Below are 20,033 nucleotides of genomic sequence, written 5' to 3'. Positions count from 1 at the left end.
TACGCCTACAGACTATTAACAGACAAAAAGGAATATCTGGTATAAGGCAGTGGTGTTTGTAAGAACTCAATATAAAGTCCACATAGCATATTTATAAGCGTCGTACTTTATATCATTATGTGGCTGTTGCTTTTGGATGAATTCTTCTGTTTTACTGCGATTAGTTTAACCAATGATACTTCTTGAAAATGCTGGTGTTGTCTGTGCGAAGCCAGCACCCTCCACAAACGCCACCTACTAACAACCTACACTCCACAGCCCCGTGGCTAGAGGGCTACTCACACCCACCGCCAATTTTGACCCACCTCCCCGCCCACCTCCTCCATCCAGATGCTTCGTCCACTAACCACCACTCTGCTCTGGTTTCTAGAGGCGCCACCCAGTACCATTCCACGTACCTTAACCTTCCACAAGGCGCCATCCACTAGAAGCTCATGCAGCAGCGCAAGGAAAAAAAAAACGATGGTAGAATCGAATTTAAAGAAGCTGTGCAAAAGCCAGCTGCCCTCCCATACAAAGTAATTCTGGACAAACGCGATTTTCTACGAGACAGAGTTTACGAAAGCAATCCTTTCAGATTTTGCACGATATCAATATGTCTGCAGATCGCCCATGGTCAGACTTGTATTTCTTTTGCTTTTAACGTTCCAGCTATCCTCAAAGGAGTTCCCCATTGGTTCTGTATGTCAGACTTAATTCTGCTCGATGTGAGAGAGGGATAAACTTTTAGAGAAAGATTTTGCTACGCATCGGAATGATGGACCATTATCTTCAATATGTTCATAAGAGCGCCTTATAATCTTCCAAAATGCAACATTTTTCTCCAAGAATGCTGGACACGAAGCACCAATCACAAGCCACCTCCACACCCAACCTCGTAGGTTACCAAAGATGGTGTTCAGGTGCACTTCGCCCCCGTAACGAGGGTTCGGGTCAGAGCACGCTGAAGGCACAACCAGCGTTCACCGCGCCAACCCGCTGAACCCTCCGAAGGAAGGCGGAATTAATTAAAAACACCAGTATTCATTACACAGTTAGCTGCATTATTCAACTCATCCCTACTCCCCCCCGGAAAACAAACAAACAGCAGATCAGTACAACTTACAGCCCTGTCTCGGCACCCGGAAGCGGACCAGCAGAGCCGCGCGGGCACTGCAAGGACTACGTACGCGTTTTCCAGCGGAGCTAAGGGCGCTCGCTGGCCGTATGGCCGACCGAAGGATTAAATCGCACGACACAATACGAAGGAAAATGAGGAATGCGAGGAGTAAATCTTGACCACACAGGTTGCACGTCGATGGCTCATCGCCACCGGTAATGTAGTACAGCGGAGGCGCGAACCAGCCAAATCAGACCCTCCCGACTCTGGAGAGTCAGTGCCGTACAGGCAGGGGACAGGACTCCCTTCGGGCCAGCTTGAATGCGAGCATGATAAAGTGCGCGCTCTTCACCACCCCACGTTCTGGGTCCCCTGGCAAAAAGAATGCCCAGAGAACCGGGAAGAAACCTACGCACCTTGCTGCTGCCTGGGTCGGTGGCGGCCTCTCTCTGTTCATTACCAGCTCGCGGCCTCTCGCCGAAACAACGCTACAAACGTCACTCCAAGTGACCCAATGGGATCGCGACGTCGAAGCGGGAAGAACGGAGGGGAGAGGGATTTACAGAGATGCTCGAAAAAGGTTCCCTTCGAAGGAGGAGGACAAGAGGTGCGACTGCCCGCATTCCGCCCCGCAGACACCCCACGGGGGGGGGATCCCTAATGGACGAAACGATAGCAACGGCCGCGCGCCCTAGTTAAAGTGAGCTAGAAGGGGGTAGTGGGCTCGCTGGGGCTCTTTCCCTGACGCGGTATATGTTACACGCACGGGGTGGCGCCACCGGCGACTTCACTGTAGCGCTTTGCTGGTTGAGCAGCTTTCTCGCGGCAGTCTGGCTTGGAAAAACTCGCTGCCTTCAGTCACATTTTTTAGACTTGCATGGAGCAGGTAGACAGACGTCGAATATAATAATAAATAATGCTGCTACCGGTAGCACACGATGAACTAACAGGTTACAGTGTTCGAACCGCAAACGCGTTTCTGGCTCCTCTCCGGCGTACCTGCCGCAACGCAGATCAGAAACATGAATGCACAGCTGTATGAAAATGATTGCGGCGCCCAATAGCCCCGCTTTCTGAGGATTATTATTCACGGCTTCAAGTATACGAAGCGTGCAAGGACATGCATACGTTCTTGGTATTTCTTTGGCTACAGCTGTAGCTGCCAGCGCCGTTTCGTTGTGCGCATTTCTTTTGGCTCATGAATTTGCTGCTCACACCGTTTCTGGAACAGAGCTAGCTAAAATTGTTGTGTTCAACATAGCTTAAAAGCTTGCAGCAGCACATTCTCCACTACTCGCGCTTGTTCAATGTAGATAAAGTATCTCAAATAACTGTTAAATGAAATGGCTATTTGCGCATATGGAGTTTTTACACTGACATTAAAACTGACCTATAGGAAAGAAGTGAGGCCGCACCATGGAGTTCTGAGCACATGAAAACCGCGATTTATAGGACGTGTATGCTTCATGAGCAGCGGCTCAACTTTAAATGTTTAGCTTTTTCTCGCTTCCCTGATCCGCCAGCGTTCCTTTCACAAACACAAAAAAAAATGCAACCGTGTCGTTAGATAACAGCTGATAACGTTAGCCGAGAGACGCGAGGCATGCTGTGGTCACCCGATTTCTTGCAAGAGCCTTTCTTTTACTACTCCGAGTACATCCATGATGCTGTCCGAATGCAGCTCGTTGCAGGAAAAACACTCCGTGAACATATTTTCTAGTTTGTTCATGTAGCTGTACAGCTGACCTGATGGATACAGCAGTCTCTCATTTATTTATTTACTTGGTACCTGCATCGCCTTTCGGCATTACAGCAGGGGGGCACTTCACATTCAAAAAACAAGAAATCATGCACTTAACGAGTGAAAAAAGGCTTCATTAGGTAGAACATTAACAATATGTGGCGGCAAAGCATTCCATTCGCCAGTTGTTCGCAGAAAAAACGAATAGCAGAGTATACCTTTAGAAGGAAGCTTTAAGTTGTGGTCCCAATTCGCTTCGAGACAGGCGGCTTCAAATATTTTGTTCCGTCTATACCTACTCTTGGAATAGAAAATGTTATGTAACAATTTTGATCTCAGATTTCTTCTTCGAGTTTTAAGTTCTGGCCACTGCAGATTCCTTTTGCTTTCTGAGATACTGAGTGTCCTGGAATAATTTCCAAATACAAAGCGGACTGCCCTGTTTTGTATTTTTTCCACTTTATCAATAAGTTCTTGTGTGTGCGGGTCCCAGCACACTGAGGCATATTCGAGTACCGTGCGGACGCGAGTAAAATATAGCTGTTCTTTGAGATGTTGTGAATATTTCGAAATTGTCGCGAAAAGTTGTAAAGCCTCCCTGCGGTGCCGTGGTTAGTAGTACAGGCTTCGCAATTCGTTTTCACTACACATTTTCTAGCAGAGTACCCAGAAATGTAAAATATCAGCCTAGAATCACTTCTATAGCTATATGCTGGCTGTGGTCAGCAGATGTCTGTGCAGTAACTGGCTGACCTGCAGTATTTATACTTGTAGCTGCATTTGTGCTTTCTTGATGTGACAGCGTGTCAGCACAAGTCTGTATATCTAGCAATGCGGCTAGCTCGCCCTGGTCACAGTTCCCCTGGCTTACTGTCTTTACAAGACCACTAAATGAAAGACATTATCAAAAACTGTGTTGGGAGTGGGGCCGTCCCTGCTACCTGTTTACTGCCGGATAATACCAAATAGGTTTTCAAGGGGGTCCTGACTGGTTCTTCACGTCATCCAGTATTTGTATCCGACTTTCTGCGTAAGATAGGCTGGTGTACTGATTATGGCAACGCGCAAGACGCGAAGGCATACAGCAGCGGCTGCAGCGGCGGCAGCGGCTCAAACGCGCGTCAGCGCACGCTCCTACAGTGAAGGCGGCGGTGGTGCCGCCTCGCGGTGGCGCGGAGAAGTAGAATCTGTTGACATAGACGGCGTCACCGCAATGCATGGCGGCGGCTAAGGAGTGAGCCCACTACCCTCTTCTAGCTCACTTTACCCTAGTCGCTCACGAAGCCCAATCTTGACAACATCCACCATCTGAAAGGGCCACCCACGTTTGCCCGCCTTCATATTTCAGAAAAATTTTGTCACTTGTTTGGAGCCTCGGCTTAGAGTAAAATCATCGATTATACCAAAAGCAGCAAAATAATCACCGATAGTAAATAAAACTGTCATCACAAATTTCCAGAATGATGTTTCATGATCGTCCTCTCACTTTTTTTCCCGCTTTGTGCTGTCTCCCATTTATTATTCCCTGCTTTCTGTTCCCAGCATTGAGGCCTTCTGGCGTCGTTCACCTTTGCTCAGGACTACCTCATTTAATAAATCCCTAGGCTTTACAATCAGTTGCCATAGATGCGCTCACATCAGGGCAAATTCGCGATCTGTGGTATGCAGAAAAGTAGCGCACAAGTACGACGGACAAGGACTGCAACGTTAGAGGACGAGCGCTATACCTGGCAATTAAAAGTTATTGGGGAATGTGGGGAATGTTCCGCACATTAATCGAAAGGAACCTAGAGGGCGCCCACCATCGCACATTCGAGCCCTCGATCTCAGTATCCGATGAAGTCTGCGACTGCCGGCACTATGGGGAAACGCGGCCTTTATCGTTGCATTTAAATTTGCTGTTGCGTAAGGACGTCTGACGAAAGTAGTAAGTGCTTTCATGTTTCACGGTGAAAAATGCTTCCGGATGTTCGCGGGTGCGGTTACCTGCGCGGAAAACAAGGTTTTGAACAGTTCAAAGGGCACCTTGGGCCCATAGTCGGTGCAAAGCTTAGTACAGCAATGCTTCCATTGTCTTTTTTACCTACAAAGTTTAATGTTTCCTCACTTTTATAAGACCTATTAAGTGTGCCTTCCCGAGTTTCTCACGTTTGCCCTCCCTATGCATTGCGCGATATCAATCGCTCATTTTTTGTTGTGCCATGTGTACTTTTGCCTTACTGTCGTGTTTTCAGCTGAATTGGATAGTCAGAATGGGAGAAGAATATTAAACAAAGTTCCACTTACGGTCACTAGTAAGGAAAACATCTTTAAAGGTGCACGAATGATAGCAATACGAGCCGGAGTGTGCTCAGGTTCTTACATGGCAGCAGCCTCCGAGGTGATGTACAAACTAGTTCAAATGTCAGTGTTACGACAAAATTCAATGAAACAGAAAACTTCAAAATGTCGCATTCTGCCCCACCCCCTGAGGCAAAGTCAGACAGTGGATGCGGCAAAATGAGGCCACCTCCCGAGAAAAGTATTACGCGCGAGTGGAATGAATGCGCACGAAATCGAAATAGCCGATCAGGTAAATTTTTAAAAACTGTTGTATACACATGTGGCGGGTCATACCATGTAAAAAAAGTTAGTATGGCGGCACATATAAACGTTAGTATGCGCTAAGTAACAAAATGTCGCGTTCTGCCCCGCGTAGCGTCGCGCCCCACTTTTCCTCATAATTCATATTTCCGAGTTTTAATGCATCAAGAGACAAGAGACGGTGAACGAGAAAAAGAACTAAAATGCATGTTGCACTGCCGCGACATCAAGCGACATGCGTGTAAACACTGAAAACAAAAGTAAGCAAGTTATTTTTCTGAAAGACAAACAGATGGCGTGCTCACGCAAACACTTCCTAGTCTGGCTCTCTTTTCCGCTTCGATAATTTCTTATGAAAGCTTATTACTACTTTTTCCGGAAAACTTCTTTTTTTCCGCAGGCTTTCTTCTTCTTGTATACCTGTGCTCTTATAGTTGTAAATCTATTCCATTTCGTTTAAACACCTTCATGATTTTTATCCTCTGACGTGCTGTTTCAGGTTTTCCTTTTTCTGCGCACTTTACACAGACTTAGTAATATGGAGGTGATTACTCATTAGCATCCGCCCAAGCGCAGCTCCGCAGCTAAAAAGCAATGTTATAGCGCTCGCACAGAACTGCGTAGTTGAAGAAAATCCGTACTGGACCTGGGCACCGGACCGTAGGCCAGGACGAATTTTTCAACTAAGAAGTTTCTCTGCAAGCTATGTAGCTTTCCCTTCTAGCCGTAGGGCTGCGCTTGGTGGATGCTGATGAGTGTAGTTGCTCCCTTTTTACAAATACTACACCACCTTGGAGGATTCTCACAAACATAAGACTTTCAAACAGCCTTCTTGCCGGTTTTTTATATAATATATAATCCTGGTGTTTCAGAGAAGCCCACCACTAGTTTTGCTGCGAGAGCAACACTACGCGAGTTGCCGAGCCATTTCGCGGAGCCGAGGAAAAGCCATAAGGCCATACTGCGAATGCGCGAGGAGCAGTGACGTCACGCGGTGCACAGCTGGCGCGCCGCCGCCGTATAGCTGCGCGGGTGACTCAGAGGTGCCGCTGCCGCGCTCGCCAGTTGCGCATGCGCAGTAGCGGCGCATAGCTAGCGTGCCGGGGCCGCCGCCGCTGACACGCGCTCTCCTTAGCCTCTCTCTCCCTCTCCTCGTTGCTTTCGCAAGGTTTAACCAGAGCTGAATCACTGATAATTTGGTTTTTGAGGAAAGGAAATGGAGCAGTGTCTGTCTCACATATCTCGGCGGACACCTGAACCTAAAATAGGTTTGTTTGTTTTTTCATGGTAAAGAGGCACTTTCTGCGGCATAAAAATACCAGTGTTGGGGGGCACCAGAAAACAGGCGAATCATGTTAATTCGTAAAGTGGTTTATTAAATTCTAATAGTTAACTTTGTAACTATTACGGATAGGCACCTCATTACAAGTAGCGATTTGTAGCCGGCTTACTTACTCATTATTTTTAAAAAATCCTCGGAGTAAAGAGACGAAAATCAAGTACGTTCAAAGTCATAGATCATAAGACATTTACTGTGCCACAAATAACATAAATATTTTGAAACGTAATTTCAATGCTGCAGTATATTATTTACCTGCACAACGTGTTATCTCGATTGATACGTCAGGGATTCCCCGAAGGTGGCGGTGTCACGTAATGACACCGTCACGATATTTTACATTACAGACCACGAATTGAAATGCTATTTCGCTTAAGATATGCCTGTCTCCGCAAATACAGAGCCTATCATTATCACGAAAAGCGAAACAACAAGGTAAGTTACAGACCTTCACGCGCGTGCGACCTGTACATATTTGTATTTACCATGTACATATGTAAATAGATTTATTTATTGTCAGTGTACCACTCCCCCTGTCCTTTCTACAATCCCCTCACCTCTTTTACTTCATTTCTACACACTGCCTGCTATCCTTTATTTCCGCTGCCCCAGCTCAGAGGCTTCAAGCCGCGATAGGAGATGCCGGGGCAACAAACATTCTTTTACCTTCCATATGAAATGTAATAATAAAGCCACTACTACTACTACAAGATAAGTTAACAATAGTTCGAAGGCACCTGTCGTAATTCCATGTTTACTTCCGTACTAAGCCAAAAGGTACACGCTCTAAATCTCCGTTGAAGTCCCTCACAGGTGACAAAATCCTCCAGCGAGCAAAACAGCCTTTCGCAAGCGTGTACGCGAGAACCAATATCGCCAGGAAGCCGCTCCTGCTGCCATCTAAAGTAAGCGGCCACGCGTGCGGACAATGGACCTAAGCTACACACGTGGCGGACGTAGAAACCTATAAGAGCGCTTCCTTATATGAAAGCCAGCTTCGGCGAATTTCAGAATAAACTCTGGAAGCGAAGTTCGGTGGAATACCACTTTCAGCGGTGTTTTCCTTGTCGCGCCTGCTGCGGCGTCCGTAGGTGTCGGAAGTGAATAATGCGATGTTCTCGCAACCTTCTCTTTTTCTCTTTATCCTTCCGACGCCGACGCTATATACGGCAACAGCGTTGGCGCGCGAAGAAAGCGTGAAAAACACGCGACTAGGCTTGTTTTTTTTGTTTTATTTTTTTAAGGTGGGGAGGGGGGGCGATGCGCTGGACTCTTTGACCTTTTTCGCGACAGGTACGAAGCAGTGGCTTGTCAACACAGCCTTATTGAACGCACATCAGTGGAGAATTGTGCGCAGAGAATATCGGCACAGTCACGCAGACACACCAGCGTGTCGTAACATCGGAGCAGACTATCGCATTATTGCCTTCCAGAGCCAGCAGGTGGCCATCCAGGAACTCGTGCCAGACTACAACATAACATATATGAACATTTGCCGTCTCCTCGCCAGAAATGGACGTTTTTGTGGCGTTCAGTGCCCGACACGTACAGATTCCCTTCTATTGCCTCGTCCTCGCATTGGACGAAGTTCGTTCCGTAGTAAACGCACGTGATACGAATCAGAATGCTACAACTATATCTTCCGAGTCACAGTAGCCACTCGCAAGATCCACCGATACAGCTGATCAGGAATGGCATTTCCTGCAGCCGCGTTTCAGCCTAGGCAGTCTAGACGGCTTTAAGAAATGCAGGGCAGTTTTATTAACGGATGAATGACCGCAGATCCAGCATTGAGCGCATTAGATAAACTGGGGAACCAACGCTGCGACCATAAAGAATCACGTCGACTTTTCGGCGGTCAAATTTTGAGGCAGACGAAATTCTAGAGGCCCGTGTACTGTGCCATGTCAGTGCACGTCAGAGAACCCCAGGTGGTCGAAATTTCTGGAGCCCTTCACTACGACGTCCCTCGTGGGCTTAGTCGCTTTGGGACGTTAAGCCCCCGTGAACCGTAAACTGTAAACCATAAACCATCTTCTTTATTTTATTTTTTCGCTGATAAAACACCACAAGCCGTCTTTTTGGGGTTTGGAGTCAAATTCAGAGTCCACCTCACCGACATGTAGCTGGTGCGTCCCATCGCTGTCTTCGAAGCCAAGTATTGAGGGTCTGATTCACGCCTATCAGTGATCGTCTGTTCAAGCAGTTCGTGGATATATTGTAATTAGCATTACAGAGGATGACCTTGACGATATCCTCCTTCCTTTTGATGTCTCCATCCAAGAGAAGCGAAAGCTGCATGACTGAATAAATAAGATAGATTTGCAACATAGGGGGCTTTGCCTAGGATTTGTGAAAGCTCTTTCAAACCGAAAAGGAATTCCAGCGGTTTTAAGTTAAGTTCTCCAGTTCCACACGGACGAACGCTTCTTGTTACAAAAGACCGGTGACCATTGAATAGAATGTGAAATAACAAAGGTAGAAACAGACAGGCCACTGAGAATCGCAATAACATAGAAGTAAACAGAGCAAGCGTGTTTTCTTTTAAAGGACTAAGCTGAGGACTTTTCTACCTTTTCCACGGTGAAAGATGCCGATCACGAGCTCAAATAACGATTGAGTGTGTTTTTGTTTATGAGAGTTTGCTTAGGGCACGCTTCTGTTAATCGTCTTCTCAATAGCTTGTTAAGCGCTTGTTATTCATCTGATGTGTCTCCTCCGTTCTCCTTTGTCTTTGTTTTTTAGCGCTAATTTCTTTACATAGTTACTCCCATCCGTTCTGACATTCCATGCTGTGGTTCGTTTTGCACGTTTGCGCATTCTTGAAAAAGCTGCGCTACCCGCCTTAGCTGTCATTTAAGATTTGGTTTTGGTTTCATGGGATGTAACGTCCCAAAGCGACTCAGGTTATCAGAGACGCCGGCTCCGGATAATTTCGACCATGTGGGATTCTTTTACGTGTACAGACATCGCACAGTACACGGGCCTCTAGAGTTTCGCTGCCATCGAAATGCGACCGCCACAACCGGGATCGAACCCGCGCCTTTCGGGTGAGCAGCTGAGCTCCATAACAAATCAGCAATAGCGACGGCTCTGTTAGTGAATTGTATCGAAGTTTCTTGGAGTTTCGACTTTCATGCACTTGTCACGGCTCTCACTTGAGTGACTTGCTTTTCACAAGCTAATTGTTTGTTCAACTAAAGCAAGGTCTCATTGAGGTTTTCGAGAAATTGTCTCAACGAATACAATAATGTGGCCATTGGAATACATCGGGAGATTGTGAACCTTGCTTCGCCTATACGAACTGTGTATTATTCAGGGGATATTATTGGTGAACTGTACTGTACACGACATAATGTGGAGCGAGGAGTCCTCCTCTTTTGCACTCATCTACTATCTGTACACGATAGAAAAGAAGCATGTATTTTTAACGCTCCTAATCTGTCCTTAGGATCAAAGGTAGTCGAGCAGTCAAGGAAGAACTTTGAATCAACCTCCTGCTGAGGGAAATGAATGCTTATTTCTTAATGAGGATATGTAGAACGCTGTCGACTTTGCTCTCTTCTGTGCAAGCAAATTGGGGGGTGGGGGTGGGGGGGGGGGCTTAAACGAACGAAAGTTTCTTCAGGTGAAGTTTGTACAGGAAAATCACGCCAACGATGAGCTAACTCACGTTTATGGCCTTCCGAAATTCCCCATTAGCCAAGCAAGGGTCATCTCATGGGAGCCCTTCTATGACAACCGTCCCTTGTTAATACGCCGCAGCCGACGGCATGTCGGTGGGCGTGCTGTCTTGCAAAGAGCGAGCGCGTCTAACATTACCCCGCGCTATCAAAATCACTTGCATGAGACGGGCACTGTCTCATAAAACGTGAAATGAATGCTCAAGTGTCATTGTTAGTTCCATCCTATTTCGAATTGCACTGCTTTCACCTAGACACTGTTCCCCACCCAAGACCATGACGTTAACTCGAAACTAAAATGACGAACGCGAACGTTCCTGAGCCTTTTGTAGCGAGAGCTACACTACGCCAGCTCTTCAAGCCTCCAGCGTGGCACCCATTGAGCTCCGTGGCGGCACCGTGGCCTTGAGCCGGTTGGTCACGTGGTGCGGAGAAGCTGCTGCTGCCGGCGGCGCGGCGCGCCGGCGAAACAGAGCTGCAACCGCTGTGCGCATGCGCCGTGTCGAGGGGGGGGGGGGGGGGGGGGGATGGACAGGTGTCGCAGCTGTATACGTTGGTGGTTCAGCGGAGCCGCCGGGCCAAAGATGGAGAGTTGAGGAGAGAACGCGAGATGTAGCTCTCGCGTCACCCCAGGTTTAACCAAAGCTAAACCACAGCCCATTTTTTTTTATTACTATTCGAGAAGTGCGCCATGAGGCATAGGTTGATAAAGGAGGAAGGGAATGCAGGAGAATGTTTATAGAACGAGCGAAGACCAGTTTTGCTCAGATAGTCGCAAAGGTGGACGATGTAGCGTTTGTCGGTGGTCCACTTTTCGTAGCCACATTCGTAGTTACACCGCAGGCTAAACTCCCTGAGGAAGCGAATCCTCAGGAAAGTTGCAAGGTTCTAAATTATTCTACTCTTTTCGGCAATATCGACAAGAAATTCTCTAAACGCAAATATAAAAAAAAACACAATTGTTTACAAAAGCTATTTCATCACTTCATGTGGCAAAATAAGCACATTTCTAATTTCTGGCCGATGCTCTACTGCCTCGTTAACCTCGCATGAACCTGCCTCGTTTACACTTTTTATTTGCATTTCTGACTGCCGTATTTTACACAAAAACTGCAAAAATTAAGGTAAAGGACCTTTGCGAGAGCATTGTTCTGCTAACTGTATTGCAGCAATGAAAAAACGCCTCTGATTTATGGTATGGGATTTACGGCTAAACTCCTCGTTGTGTGAGCAGCGCCGAAGACCTTACACTGATGGTATACAGGCAATCTTCGCATAATATCATTAAAAGCATACAAACTGTGATTCAGCTGTATCTCGCAGATTTTCTGTGTTCAGAATCTGCACAATTTTCATAATGCATTGCGTGCAGTTTAAGAACTGTTGATGGAAAATGTACAGCAGTCGACTTCTTAGGGACTTGTTTCACAGGTCGTGTCGGAGGGCTTGATTGATTTATTGCTTTGATTAATCGCTTATCCGCTTTCTTCTCATATGACTTTCAAATACGATGTATGCGAACCACTCAGCAATTCCTACAGGACGATGTTTTTTCTCGAAAAGGAAAAAAAAACCTAAGTGTACGTACAATGCGTTCGTTGCTGTTCACTCTGAATATTTCCGATGCGTTACCTCAACAGAAGATAGAAGGAGCGTCATATCGTTTAACTGCATGCCATCCAAGTCTTGCAGCGTTCCCTCTATGGCAGAATCACACGATCCTCTCCTGTACTGTTCGGTATGCAATGACACCGGTGATGACACGTTGCTGAAAAGACATACGCAGTTCCTTCCTATCAAGCAAAGAAATGCCAGCAGGTTTCTGTGCGACGGTTTGTTTATAGCCGCCTCATCACAGGGGGTTGGGAGAGAACATGACACGTACCACGAAAGAGTGATATACAACTTTCTTCCTAATTCCTTTGCTCAGTAACACATTAACAGAAGATATTAAGAGTCAAAAAACCTTGCGTGTTTATGAGAAGACTCACGTAACACCGGATTTACAGAACGGGATCTAGTTCTATACTCGAGGCTCTAATTCGAGGAATAACTTATGTGACATAAAGATGGCGCATTCTGGTGGCATTCGAACAAATTGAATGTTTTCTGGTGATGAACCAGGTAGAAGACATCATGCGGAATCATGGCATTTGATTTCCTGGGACACCGGAGCCACTTTATTGAAAGCCACTGTTGTAAATAATTTTTCATGATGGCCGAGGCTCCAAACCTTCGCCTTGGAGCTTAGGTAGGGACATTTATCCAGGCGCCGGTGGGACGAGTACATAGAGCGTTAGACTTGCTTATATTGTTCCAGTGCAGCGCTGTGAAGTCAACATAGCCAAACCTGACATTAATTGCTGTATCTGTGGTACGATGCTCACGTTTGTGCTTCATGAGTGACTACTTGCTCCATCTGAATGCACAAGCAGTGATACTAAATCTCGGAGGCTAAGCAGAGGACTTATATAAGAGGACACATATAGTTTGTTTGCTAGCTCCAAACGTTTGTTAGTAGAATAAATGTCTTAGCTGATGGCCGAGTTAATACTTATAATAAGATTTTTTTTTTCCTTTTCAGTGAGAACTCTGCCTACTTACTCTTTGTTGCAGCATCCTCTAAGTTGTGGCCTCATTTTACGTTATACAGCAACAAAGTTATAGTGAAGCACTGAAAATATAGGTGCAGCGAACTGGACAAGAAAATGTCTTGATTGTTTGCTTGCTCATTGCTCTGTGTGCAGGAAAGGGAGTCATGTAGCAGTCACTGTCACTTTAGGACAGAGTGCGGAGAGTTTGATCTTATTATTGCGGCTATTTGCAAGTGATTTCCTGTGGCGCAGGTCAGGATACTAGAACAGTTAAAAAAACAGCAGTAGTACCCCGAAAAGCGGAGAAACGCTTTTCGAATCCCAGTGGAGTAATCGTCACGAAGGCTACCGGTGTCTATAAGACAAGCCAGTTGGCGTAAATGGCCGTTAGTTTATAAAAGTACGGCAACGGTGTCGCTTAGGTAACCTGTGTCAAGCGCACGACAGAGACATTTTTGTACAAAGTTGAAACATGGCAGCGCGGTCGACCTCCAGCGATCGCCGGCGCAACTAGACCGGCCGCATTCGAAACAGGTTTTTGGCGATTCTTCAGAGATGGCGCTGCACGTAAAAGATGCACATGGTGGCCCTATCTTGAATTTCTGCGTATTTTTCACTTACGGAGTTGGCTAGAGGTGTCACTGAATATTCTTCGAAGCCGAAGTATATCGTCTCCTTGCGTGTTTCATGCGTCATAGCAGTTGTCCCTTATAGCTAATATACGATGCTTGTAGCACAAGTGATTCTTACGCCTCGTTGAACAGTATCATAGGTTGTCAAGCTTAAGATGTTGCCGGCGTCACAGTAAAGAAATAGGTGGCAATAGGCCACGCACGTATCCAAGGGGGAGGGTCCCGAAAGGGCACGATAGGGCCCGGTCCTCCCCCCCCCCCCCTCCCCCCCCCCCCCCCAACCCTAAAATAGACCTCTTCAAGTGACTTTTCAAGTGAATATTTCACTGCAGGGATACTAATTTTGACACCGACAGTGACAGCGCCAAGGGGAGGCGTCCGAGAGGTGGCGGTCGCCACTTGAAAAATCTGCGGGCCACAGAAAATTATGCGCTTCGTTCAGACCCTGACCAGGAGGAGGTTACATGATAGTAGAGCATGTGTTGGGCCCCCTCAGTACGGGCCCAATGCATTTTGTTCATTCATTTTATTTTTATAAAAAGCAGTGTCACAGAGACAACATGCCTACCAGATATTTTACGCCCCCTCGCCCCCCCTCCCTTCCTTTCTCCTGCTCATCAGCGCCACCTCACCACGAATGTCCTAACGCCGTCCCTGGACCGCGAGCTGTAGATACACACTAAATACGAATTACCTAGGAGAGAACGGTTTCTCCTCCAGCTGACTTCCCAATGGAGGCAGGATATGCTCCGCAAGCGCAGGAGCAGATTTCCACCCCAGGTGGAAATATTTTCTCTCAGTGCTAATGGTGCAGATTTCCACCTCAGAAAGTACGGATTTAGGCTAAGCCACAGGACAATATTTTTTAATGCGACAGCGGAGTTGGTGTGGTTAGCAATAGTCGGAGGTTTTAACCGCAAGCGCTACGTGTTTATTTATGTGCGAATCTGCTCGCCATTGATAAATGGAAGTATTCCGTATTTTTAGGGGTAGAAATCTACATTGGGGCTTGCGGTGCATATCCCGACTCTGCTATGGAGCGCACGTTGACTCCTATTTTTGAGGTAATTCGGGTTTAGTGTGTTCAGAGAGGATTAAACTTCTAGACTTCTCCTCTTGAAACGCAAAGAAGTGACGCCGGTAGCTGCACCGCTGCCTTGGGGAGAGAAGGACAACGACGGTTTTGCTGTTCGCCCACGAGTGGCAATGACCCTGTCCCGTCTTCATCAGCCATGCATAAACACTGATTAATTGGAACAGTATTGCAATAGATGCTTCTAACAGGGCGCCAGCTTCCTGGCTGAGCCCAGAACAACGCAGAACCAGAACACAAGAACAAGAGCATGGCAAACGCTAACCGACGCCATTACAGGTTTTCGAAAAGCACGCGAGCGTTGACCACCGTCCTTGCGAAATTGCGACATTGTAGGTTACGCCAGTGTCCTTCAATAACTTTCTGGTCATGAAGCTTCAGCGTAACGCTATGGGACAGCTTGGTGCTCCGCTAGGAGTGGCCGCCACGCGGCGCTATGGTCTCGAGGGACCAGCGGGGAAGGCACCCGCCAGTGGTAGTGATGTGATGCGCTGGCATCGTGGCTAACTGATACGGAATTCCTTCAAGTCATCGTGTGTAGTGCATGTGAAATGCTGCGTGTGATCGCGACGACGAATACCGAAGATCTACGCACGAAAATGCATCGTTATCCTTCTCGCTATATGGCTGCAAATGGCGCGGAGTGCTGTAATGGGTCAAGCCAAGCCACGGCGGGAAGCAGTGGTTGTTTCTTTCGGCTCTCCGAACGTCCGCGTCTGCAGCAACCATTTTGAAGTGAGTGACGCCCAGGTTGCCGTCCGTCGCAGCGCGAGCTAGAGAAGGTGAAATCCACTGTTACCGCTAAGAATGAAGCTCGGACCCACGCTGCCCTGACTGCTCCGGCTGTTATGTTCTTTGTTTCATTCCTCCAGATTTCAGTCAGCAGCAGGGTATACGTATGTCCCTTTGTTTTCGGGTAAAAGCGAATTTTATCGGACTACTTCACCCCGAACATATTTCTTAAAAATTGTGTTAAACCTGATTTCTAAAAGAAAATGGTCCTTCTAGACGATGCTCATTTTCCAGTTCACAAAGCTGAAGACACCGCATGAGAATTGCGGACATCTAGTTGAATTCAAAGGGCTGTCTTCCGTGAACTAGACATCTTAACCTCTTTTAACGCTCGTTTTCTTGAGGCAAATGAATTTGAGGATAAGTCTGAAAATGAAATTTGGAAGCGAGAGGCCAAAACACGGCTATCGAGGAGACGTCTTATCGGAGTCACTGTATGAACAGCTGCCCACACTAACGATACCTCGATCTAAGGACCTTGTGTATTTAAAATCGTCTCGGTGATGTTGCATGTTTCCCCACTCTACAAATAGTGGCAGGCCGGTCTTGCACATACGCGGGAGTGCTCCGTAGGGAATTGGTAATGTACGCAACGAAATACTTTTAATAGACTAGAAAACAAATCTTTATTTGTAAACATTTTTTTACTGGAACACCACGATTGCATGTCGTTTCTTGAAATAATTAGGAAACAGTAGGAAGTTTTATGTCTAGCAGAAAAACTCACTGCCATAATGAAATGACTCGTGCTGCAAGAAATTGCCCGAAAAAAAGCCTAACTATCGAAATAACTCGATTTTCAACCAAACTTGAGCTCCAAAAATTTCGCCCGATTTTCACCCTCCCAATTACGAAAAAAAAAATCGAAAACGAGGGGCTCTACGTATACGGCATCCAGCACAATCATGTAAGGCTCCACGAGCACATTTTGTTCTTAGTGATTTCTCGAGAGACCTGCGGAGCTTGTATTCAGGTCGCGTGGCATTAAAGCCTTCTGGACTTATCCTTAAATAAGAAAGGCCACCGCCTACCTGTCACATGTAATGTTGTAATGTCTGAAGTGTTCTCTTTTTAAACTTTTATCAGCTTATCAAGCTAAGTACATCGTGTATTGACACATCGCTAATGACGTCCTCCGTCACGACATCCTAACGCGATGTCTTGTGTCTTGAGCCCAATGCGGCGCATTCGGAAAGTAAAACCAAATATATCGAACAGCTGCTCAGAGGAGGCGTTTTTAGTTTGCGACAGCCTCAGGTACCGTAAGGTGCGCCCACTTTCTTTGTGAAGCATTTACTGAGGACACGATGTAGTAGCGTTCGTTCGATTCGTTATCGATCGCGGATTCGAGCAACGCTGGGAGAAAACGCTCGGTCTCTTAGCATATCTTTGATGTCATCTTTGCGTTTCATTCGATCACAGAGTCTACAGAAGCCGCTGTGCACTTGCTCTGCACCGATAACCGTGTATGTTTTCATCTCTTATTTCGTGCGGTCTCCGTATGGGAGCAAGCATATAGTGGTCATCGTTAATCGAACTTGTTTCGTAACTGCGACGTCCTATGATTGCGTCACGAGACTATTATCTCTGAAAAGCGGAGCCAATTGGCCCTCGCCTCTGCAGAGTTTCTATTGCGATGTGCTCGTAGCCATATGGGACCCCATAATGACAGGGGTTATTCCCGTTCAGGCTTCCAAGCAACTGAGTAGTTACGTGTGGTGTGAAGATAACTCCTGCCTTCCTGTTTTTTTTTTTTTTCTGTCGAGCGCTTGTCTGAGCATTTGATCTTCATAACCATCCATTAACTTAAATCCGCTGGTTTCGACATACCAAGTATGTCAGTATCTGGACGTCTGTACGAAAGACGTATATAGTAACTTCATTCCGTATTACAAAACATGACCCGGAACACGGTCATAAAGGTCAGGTGCCTTTAGTCAGTGTCCATTATCTGAAAGGCGTAGTATACGAAAGGAACCTTGCAGACCGCGTGCCCTAAGCTTCTCTTGGTGGCAATACCTCGCTCCCCACCGTTCCTCTTGCCGGAAGCATGTACTTGCCGGAAGCATGAAAACGTACAACCAATGTCCTCCCGTGCCATCGAACTGAGCGGACTTCCTGTCGCTACCAAGTTCCATGAAACACTTGCGTTGCCCGACGCCTTGCAAGAGCCGTTTGCCAAATCAGTCCCAACGTTCCGGTAAACAACACAGCGCTATCCTCGAAAGAGTGCGAAATAGAAGTCCTCTTATCAGGGCGTCCCCTGCACCAGCGCACCAGGAGGGCGGATCGACGAAGCCTCCTCGCAGTAACGATGACGACGGCGGCGGACAGAGCGACGACAATCGGTGGATTCGAGAACTGCCCGCGCCGTACCGTGGCCGCCTTACGGCCGTACACGCAGTAAGGACCGCTCGGCGCATTTGTATGGGCGGAGCGGGCTCGATCGGGGAGCGTAAGGTATACGCTGGTATCGCAAAGACTGTGGCACGAGTGCTCAAGCAAGGCTGCGCAGACAAACGTCGCCGTGTCGCGGCACAACGGACGACACCCACGTGTTCAGGATAGCGGGATATCGGTGCCCTGCCCTCGGCCCTGTTCCCACGTTTTCTCGATATGTCGGCCGTGTGTCGTCGGCGATATGCCTTTGGGAGTGCGTTGCGGCCGTGGAAAGTGACGCTGTTTGTTTCTATTTTCATTTTTTTTTCTCTCGTCGCACTGGCGAAGAGACATGCGTACACGCCTTCGTGATTTCCGGCTTTGGGTGGTTGCCTTAGTCAGCCTCGGTCCAGAAGAAAAGCGCTACGGTTCGAAGAGGCTGACGGTAGTCATGCTACGGGTATAAACGGGTATAAGGATACGGCATATAACGTCAGATGAACACCGAAGAGCACAGCGTGAGACGAGTATCAAGCATTTCGTCAATCCGGAAAAGTGCCCATTTGAAGAAGGAAATATTGCTTCGGCTTCAATGCTATAAGCGGGCCGCAAAAAAGTTGCGCTCACGCGAGCAGTGGCAAGCACAAGGGACGAATCACCTATGTCTCTAATACTTATTCCGTTCTACATGTGGAATCCTGCAATGCCATGTGGACATCCAGTTCTTTCCCTCTTTGCTGCTTTTAAAGCAATAGTGCTCTCGGAAGTTTAATGCTTTCGTAAGTTAATCGATGCCCATTAACATTGCATGGATCCTATTTTGTTTTAAGTATTTTCATTATCGTGAAAAATCTGACCAATTGCGCATTCCTTTCGCAGAAGTACGATGGCAGCAAAGCTCGAGTAACCGTTGGTTCACTAATTAAGGTTTGCTTCAGTTAGTAAACCGTCGTGTCGCCTCCACAGTTTCTATACTGCCGTTCAAACTGAATGCAAAATGAATGAGACTAGCACATATGTGTCACCTGAAGGTTTCAGGATCCCCTCTTTCGATATTAAATTAAAGCACCAGCGAATAACGTCTGTTGATACAGACCTTCGCGAATATACACGCCAGAAAAAAAAAATTTGTAACTGGGCTCGTGCCTGACAGTCCAAAAATTTCACACCTTCGTACTAAGCAATACGCTCATTCGGAAGCGCACTTACTAGTGAAACTACTGAATAGTGTTTTTGCCAATGCTGCGTTTATGGTCATATGGTGTTTAGGAACTGCTTACGAACCCTGCGCATATGTCTCCATTAGAAGAAGGTCAACATGGTTATTTCAAATGTGGGTACTTCGACTCAGGCTGAAACTCTGATCACAGACGTTGTTATATTGATAAGTTCAAACAAAACTGTAGCATGCAGAGCATTCTTATTTACAATTAGAGGGCTCTGGCTTCAGATAGCAAGACAACACGAACATGAAGGGAATCACGTTGGTCAGTGCTCAAGAAACGAATAAAGTAAAGAAAACAAGCGCGTAATATATATCGATCGCGATGCGCTGCATCAGATATGCGAACATCACGACATCCGCGCAGCACGATTAAATGCAGAGAAGCGTGAAGGAAGCAAGCAAAAGGAAATTTTGCACGAAGAAGTCTGGCAGGTTTCATAAGGTTGTACACTTTGAAGCTATTAGTGCTGAGCGAAATGCGTCATTAGAGACATAAGCAACGGTGTGCTTCTTATCGCTCTTTTCTATAAAAAGCTGCAGTAAAGCATAGAGATTTTCTTATCGTTAGTAAGCTCACAATAAGCTGCAAAGAAGGCTCCCGGCAAAAGCGTTCAAAGGAGGATGTTGAAAAGTGATCTGAGGAGAACTTACCTTGGGTATTTGCTGGAAAAATGAATCAAGTTAGACGATTCTGGCATGTATGACATACGCCCGCAGTGATTAGCGTGCGAGAACACTCTGCATACGGTTTTTCTGGGTTTATTTGCGAAGAGAAATAACTGCTAGCAAATGTCGACCGGTGGAAAGCAAATTTGACTCAACGAAGAACCTGCCTCTGTATATTTTAAGTAGAAAAAACTAAGAACAGAAGTT

At 46.7% G+C, this 20,033-nt stretch overlaps 1 protein-coding gene across 3 annotated transcripts in view; it reads right to left on the bottom strand.

Annotated features, from left to right (window-relative positions):
• The window catches only part of Tsp74F (Tetraspanin 74F), a 339,549-nt gene that overhangs the window by 118,501 nt on the left and 201,015 nt on the right, over positions 1-20,033 (bottom strand). The gene's annotated exons all lie outside the window — the stretch shown is intronic.

Source organism: Amblyomma mixtum, chromosome 1 (genome assembly GCF_055824585.1).
Source record: "Amblyomma mixtum isolate Tamu chromosome 1, ASM5582458v1, whole genome shotgun sequence".
Lineage (NCBI taxonomy): Eukaryota > Metazoa > Arthropoda > Arachnida > Ixodida > Ixodidae > Amblyomma > Amblyomma mixtum.
The sequence above is the reverse complement of the archived record's forward strand: the minus strand, read 5'-3'. Positions and strand labels throughout refer to the sequence as shown.